Source organism: Monodon monoceros, unplaced genomic scaffold (genome assembly GCF_005190385.1).
Source record: "Monodon monoceros isolate NGI ecotype Baffin Bay Population unplaced genomic scaffold, NGI_Narwhal_1 Super_Scaffold_21, whole genome shotgun sequence".
NCBI lineage: Eukaryota > Metazoa > Chordata > Mammalia > Artiodactyla > Monodontidae > Monodon > Monodon monoceros.
The window spans coordinates 31246521-31252520 of NW_021703778.1; the positions used below are offsets into that span (position 1 = coordinate 31246521).

At 58.4% G+C, this 6000-nt stretch overlaps 1 protein-coding gene across 1 annotated transcript in view; it reads right to left on the reverse strand.

Moving 5' to 3' along the window:
* APBA2 (amyloid beta precursor protein binding family A member 2) overlaps positions 1–6000 on the reverse strand; it is a 154172-nt gene that overhangs the window by 26670 nt on the left and 121502 nt on the right. The gene's annotated exons all lie outside the window — the stretch shown is intronic.

Genomic DNA, 6000 nt, shown 5'->3' on the forward strand with positions numbered 1-6000 from the left:
ACCCCTCACAAGGCCTGTCTGGCTCCTCCCATGCCATGCACCCCAGGTCCAGGCTGGGTGACGTGGTCCCTGTTCCATCAGCTGTCTTGAGACGTGAGGTGCCAACAGCATGATCCGGAACATTCCATCTCTGAGCTGTTTAATACGAGAACCACTGGCCTCATGTGGCTTTTGAAAACTTGAACATGTTGGCTAGTGCAACAGAGGAACTGAATTTAAAATTCTGTATGCAATCCTAATTAGCTGACGTGTCAATAGCCAGACGTGGCTAGTGGCTCCTGTCTCCTGGACAGGCCCCCTAGGTAGGAGCCAGTAAACCTTTTCTGTAAAAGGCCAGACGACAAAGATCTTAGGCTTTGCTATCTCTTTGCAACTAGTCACCTCAGCGTCTGGAGCACCAAAGCAGGCCCAGGCAGCGTGTGTGTGAGCAAGCCTGCTGCACCCCAGCCAAGCTTCACACACGCAACTGGCGGCCAAAGGATGTGGCCCTGAGCCCACAGTCTGCCAACCTGGAGGCCATTGCTCAGCCCTGCTCGCAGGCCCACGACCACGTTTTTCACTTCCCTGCCTCTTCCCTCTCACTGCCCACCCCCAGCCAGAGCCCTTCTTTTGGGGACCATGGCCCTGGCTCTCGGGCTCCCCTCCTTCCTGAGCTAGGCCACCCGAAGCCATGCCAGTGTCCACAGGGCTGGCTATGCTGCATCCCCAAGCCCTCAGGGCCAGCAGTCCCCTCCTGACCCTTCCCTCCGCCAGTGTTCTGCAGTCTCACCTTCAACCACTGTTTCTGACACCACCCACTCACCCAGAGTGGACGGCACCATCCACCAGTTCAAAACCACCTGCCCCGAGCCCTGAGCTTCCTCACTCACACCCCGCCCGCCCGCCCTGGAGATTTAGCAAAACTCTACCCAGGCTTCCTCTGCCTGGAAAAAGTCCCCAGCAAGCCAAAGTGGTTCCATTACAAATTCATGGCCCTGGATGCCCTCAGAACTCCCTGGCAACCTTAACGGGCTCCTCTAGGAAGCGCTCCCTCCCCATCTGTGCACGGCTATTTCATACCTTTCTCCACCTCCTTGCACTTCCCACTGCCCCTCCTGTGTGTCCTGGACAGAGCATCACCTCTGCTCCCAGACACACCCACGTCCTGTGCGGTGGGCATCTGACCAGCCCTCCTTCCACCTTCCTGTGCAGCACTGGGGTCCCCACCTGGGGCCTGAGGATCACCTGCCACCCCATCCCTCCCCTCCAGGACCCTTCCTCTCCCCCACCTCCAGCCCACGGAGCTGGTTTGTTCGAGTGAAAGCATAACGTACAGGTTTCCTGCAGGCACCCCAGATACATATCTTCTCCTGAGGTTTCAAGAGAAGGAACATTTCAGACAGTAAGTGTAGAAACCTGCCCCGAATCCAGTGTCGGCCTGGGGTCGTGTCAGTGAAGCTGCACCTTCGTTCTCAGGTGACAACCTGCTCAGGGGGGGTCCCTGCTGAGCTCACAGCCCCCTCAGCGTGGTCTCCCCACCACATCCGTCTCTGTGGGAAGGTTCTTCGCAAGCAGCTGACCTGGCTGGATCTGGAGGAGGTCAAAGTGCTCTGCAGCCTTGGGGGAGTGGGCTTTGGGCTCCAGGGGGGGAGGGGGAGGGGTGGGGAGTGTGGGGAGAGGGGCTGGAGGGCCTGGTGGGGACCTAGCTCCTGGCAGGTTTATAATCTCACCCTTTCAGTGTTTAAAAAGGCAACCCAAGAAAGTCACAATGTCCCCCGATGAATGTTCAAATCGAGGGTTTCCCATCCTATTTTTCTGTAGCTGGGCTCGCAGATACAACGTGCCCTTTCTGGGGCAGAGCAGGAAGAAATGGTTTCTGTGGGGCAGGTACTTCAAATTATCAAGGTCACAAAGCACCGTCATCACCACAAGACCAACCCGGACTGGAGAGAGTCACGCCTCAAGGCAGCATTGAGGCCAAGAGGGTGTGATCCTGGCTGCGGGCAGCTGCAAGGCAGCCCTGCTCTGTGCCTGCTTCTAGACCCCCCTGTTGGGGGAGCAACAGGGGAGCCTGCGGCTGTGCTCAGCCTCTCGGACAACCCAAGACAGGAAGAGCCACCCGGGACGGGGCGCCAATACAGAACCAGTGACTCCCCAGGCCTCTGGCCTGGGCACCAGCTTGCCCCAGGGCCCAGGGCGCAGGGAGGCAGGGCCAGGGCTTAGCAGTGGGCCGGGCACAGAGAAGGGCTCCCCAAGTACTTTAATAATGAAAGCAGCAGGGGACTGTGCCGGGGGGGTGGGGCACGGGACCCGCCCCCCCAACTCTGCAGCACAGGGAAGGCACCCCCGCCCCCTGCCGCCCATCCGCGTTGAGGGCCAGGCCATGTCCTGGGTGCTGGGACAGCAAGGGGGGCCAGGCAGGGAGGTGCCCTGTCTCTGGACACCTAGAGTCGCGTGAACAAAGCAAACTCAGAAGCAATGTCTTTTCAGAGGCTGAGAACCAGTATGCAGGAAGCCAAACCCAGGCTGAAGAGACACTGACACTGTCTGGATCTGATGATGGAAAAGGCTCATCTTAGGAGCAACAGGTAAGCGAGACCCAAATGATGGGATGGGGGACAGTGACAAGGGATGTGTTTTCTGGGTGTTATGATCAAGTGACATCCTCGCAGGTCCCAGACGTCTGCAGGGGAGCAGGGTCAGCTCTAAGGGGACACACGGAGCCAGGCTGGGGGTCCAGAGACCCGACTGAGTCTGGGCTCCTCCACCAGCCCTGCTGGACCACGGACCAGGCTTTGTGCCCTGGGGACAGCCATCTAATTGTTTTTCTCTCAATTTCCTCGCCAGCAAAATGGGTGGAGGGAGAGGATTCCTGATTTCTATCTTGACAGGGTTTTTGCAAAGATAAGATTAAAAGTCTGAGTTTCCTAAATGCTAAAAGCATATAAAATGCAAAGCCTTAATTGATGAATTCTAGCTTTCATTTGCATCCAGCTCAAAAGGCTCCGAGGGCAAAGGGATGGGGGGGGGCAGGTCACGCAGATGTAATCGACAGAGCCAGGAGCAGACCCAAAGCAGCCACATGCTGGGTGACAGCCTCCACCATCACCCAACACCCAGAACCTCCCGTACCTGATGGGGTGGTGGGAGGTGGCAGGTCATTTAAAAACAGCTGAAGCTGAAGTCATTTGAGGAGGGAAGGAGGGAGAGGGGAAGACCCCAGGCGGCCCCCGCCGAGCCCAGAATCACCTGCAGAGCCCCAGGAGCCTGCAGAGTCCCTCCCCTGCCTCGGAGATGCCCCTTCAGGGAAGCCGGAGGGGGGGACCTGGAATCTGAACTTGATGCCCGCATACTGGGTCCCACTCCGGGCAGCCTGTTTGGAAACACCTGACCTCCAGCAGACAAGAGCTCCCCTCCCACGTTCATCTTAGGAGCAACCCCTCTGCCAGGCACAGGCCAGCACCCGCTTCGCACTCAGGGGCTGACAGGCGGCTGTCCAGGGACTCTGCTCCCGACAAGGGAGAGAAAGCTGGCTGACCCTCGAGGGGCTGCACGGCCAGGGTCAAATCAGGCTGTCCCTTCCATCTCAGGCACCTTGGTCGTTGCTCTGCAGATGAGCAACCTTCTCCCAGGTGGGCAGGGCTAGGGGTGCCAGAGGAGGGGAGGGGATAATGGGAGAGGGGAGGCACCGGGAGAGGACCCCTCCCTGTCAGTCCATCAGCAGCTGTGGTCCACACGTGGACACATCGGGGACTGTCACCAGCCAGGGAGAGGCAGAAGCCACGCCCAACAGAGGGAACGGGGCGTCTAGCACAAGGCAGCAGCCTCCACCCTGCCCCTCAGGGCTCCTGAGCAGGGTACTTGCGTCTCTACCATCTCATGCCATCTGCTCCCCTGGTGAATATGGTCCCAGGGTCCATCTCTTGCAGAGGGTCACCCGCCCTCCCTGCAGTGACCATTACTGACCAGTAGATGGCGCCACTCTGTTCTGGGGGAAAGTCCAGGTGGTCCCAGGAGCCCTGGGGTCACCGCCCGCTGCACACCCCTAGCCAGCACCCAGGGCCTGGTCCTCAGCAAGTGTCCCCATGCCCTGTCTGTGGGGTGGGGGGGTCACATGACACTCCGTGCCCCCCCCATCCCTAGGGATGAGGGTAGACCTTCTGAGGCCTCTGTCTTCTAATGCTCCCCTTGCCAGTTCCCCAGGGGGGCCTTGGTCAGCTCCCTGGACCATTCTGTCTCACTCCACACCCCAGAGTAGCCTTACTAAAGGCTGGCCCCATGTCCCCACCAGATCTGGGGCTCACCTGGGGGCACAGACTCCTGTTGTGAAGGGCGCCCCATCCCGGGCAGTGGGGTCCACCACTCGCACCCATGGACACCTGCTCCTAGGGAAGAGGCCAGGGAGGGACTGGGGGCTTTGTTACAACTCCCGCAGAGGCCGCCCTCCATGGGGCAGGGGGGTCTTCTCACTCCTGCTTTGATCTTTCTTCAAAGAGGAAACAATACACATGACAGTGCCTCCAGCACCTTCCCGCCACTCAGACTCCCACCCAGCCCCACTCGCATTAGGACACAGAGAGTAGTGGCCAGCACGGGGGGGCGGGGAGCGGAGGGGGTACTTCAGCTTCACAGACACAGCTCTCAACTCCAATCACCAAATGCAGAACCAAGGATCAAACGGCTTCATTCTAAGACTAAAGCAGCTGGCCCTGCATGTTTGGGTATAAACTGTCCTTATTTTGCTCAACTCTTGAAAGAACCCGAAGCTGAGACAGAACAACAAAAGAACAGAGAGAGAGGTTTGAAAGAGATTTCGGTCTCCCCAGAGGCTGATTTCTCCATTAACTATCTTTGCATGACAATACCTGTACATGCATGTATCAGAATGTCCCTGCACAGCCTGGATAAGAAAAAGTAAGGCGCTCAGTGTGTTCCCCGCTGGAGGAAGCCTTCGTCTGAAACACCCGTTGGAGAACCGGACGCCCCACTGGCTTCTCTGAACAGGGAAGGGGGGGGGAGGTCCCCAGGGCCATGCCTTGGAGCCCCCGGCCCTGCCACCTTTGGGAGGATTATCCTGAAGGTGGGGGGTGGACAAGGCTTCCAGCCAGTGGAATTCAGCTGTGCCTGCTGCTCCCTGGAGTCTTGGAGGGGGTGGCCAGGTGGAGCCAGGGCACAGCCTTGGATGGGACTGTGGGTGTGAGTCCAGAAAGCCTCCGAGTGCAGCCCCACCCCAACACACCAGGCTCCTGGGCAACCTCCATTCCATCCGGCCTGCAACAAGCTCATGAAGCAGACCTCAGTGTCCTAATTTTACAAAGAAGCACGGTCTATGTGGAGTCAAATAATTTTGCCCAAGGTCAGTCACTGACTCAGGCACAAAGCATTTCTAAGTTCTTTCCACGAGGCCCTGTGTGACCAAAGACACGGAGCCCACAGTCACAAAGTAGATGCATCAGGATGGCCCATGGTGAGTGGCACAGACAGAACACAGTGGCCGGGGAGGAGCAGCAGGGAAGCCCGCCCTTGGGAGGGATCTGGGGCGGCTGCCCTCTGAGCTGAGCTCTGGAGGGTGAAAGGGAATCAACAAGCCACAGAGGGAGAGGAGGAGAGAGCTTCTCAGGCTGAGGCAAGAACAGGTGCAAAGGCCCTGGGGTGGCAGGGAGATGTGCAAACTGCTGGATGCAGGGGGTGGGCCAGCAGTTAGGATAAACTGAGGTTGCAGAGCAAGTGCCGGCCAGATGTGAGGATCCTGGGGCCACACCCAGGACTGTCGCTCCAGAGTATCAGTCAGGGAAGGAGCCCAAGCTCTCTGCCTTTAGAAAGTAACTCAGGCTGCAGACAGGCAAACAACATAGGGGAGGGAGGGGAAAAAAGCTGGGAGGCTACTGAAGGAGTCCTAGCAAGCAAGTGATGGTGAGGATGGTGATGGTCATGGTGGTGATGCTGGTGGTGATGGTGGTGATGGTGATGATGGTGATGATGCTGGTGATGGTGATGATGGTGATGGTGGTGATGATGGTG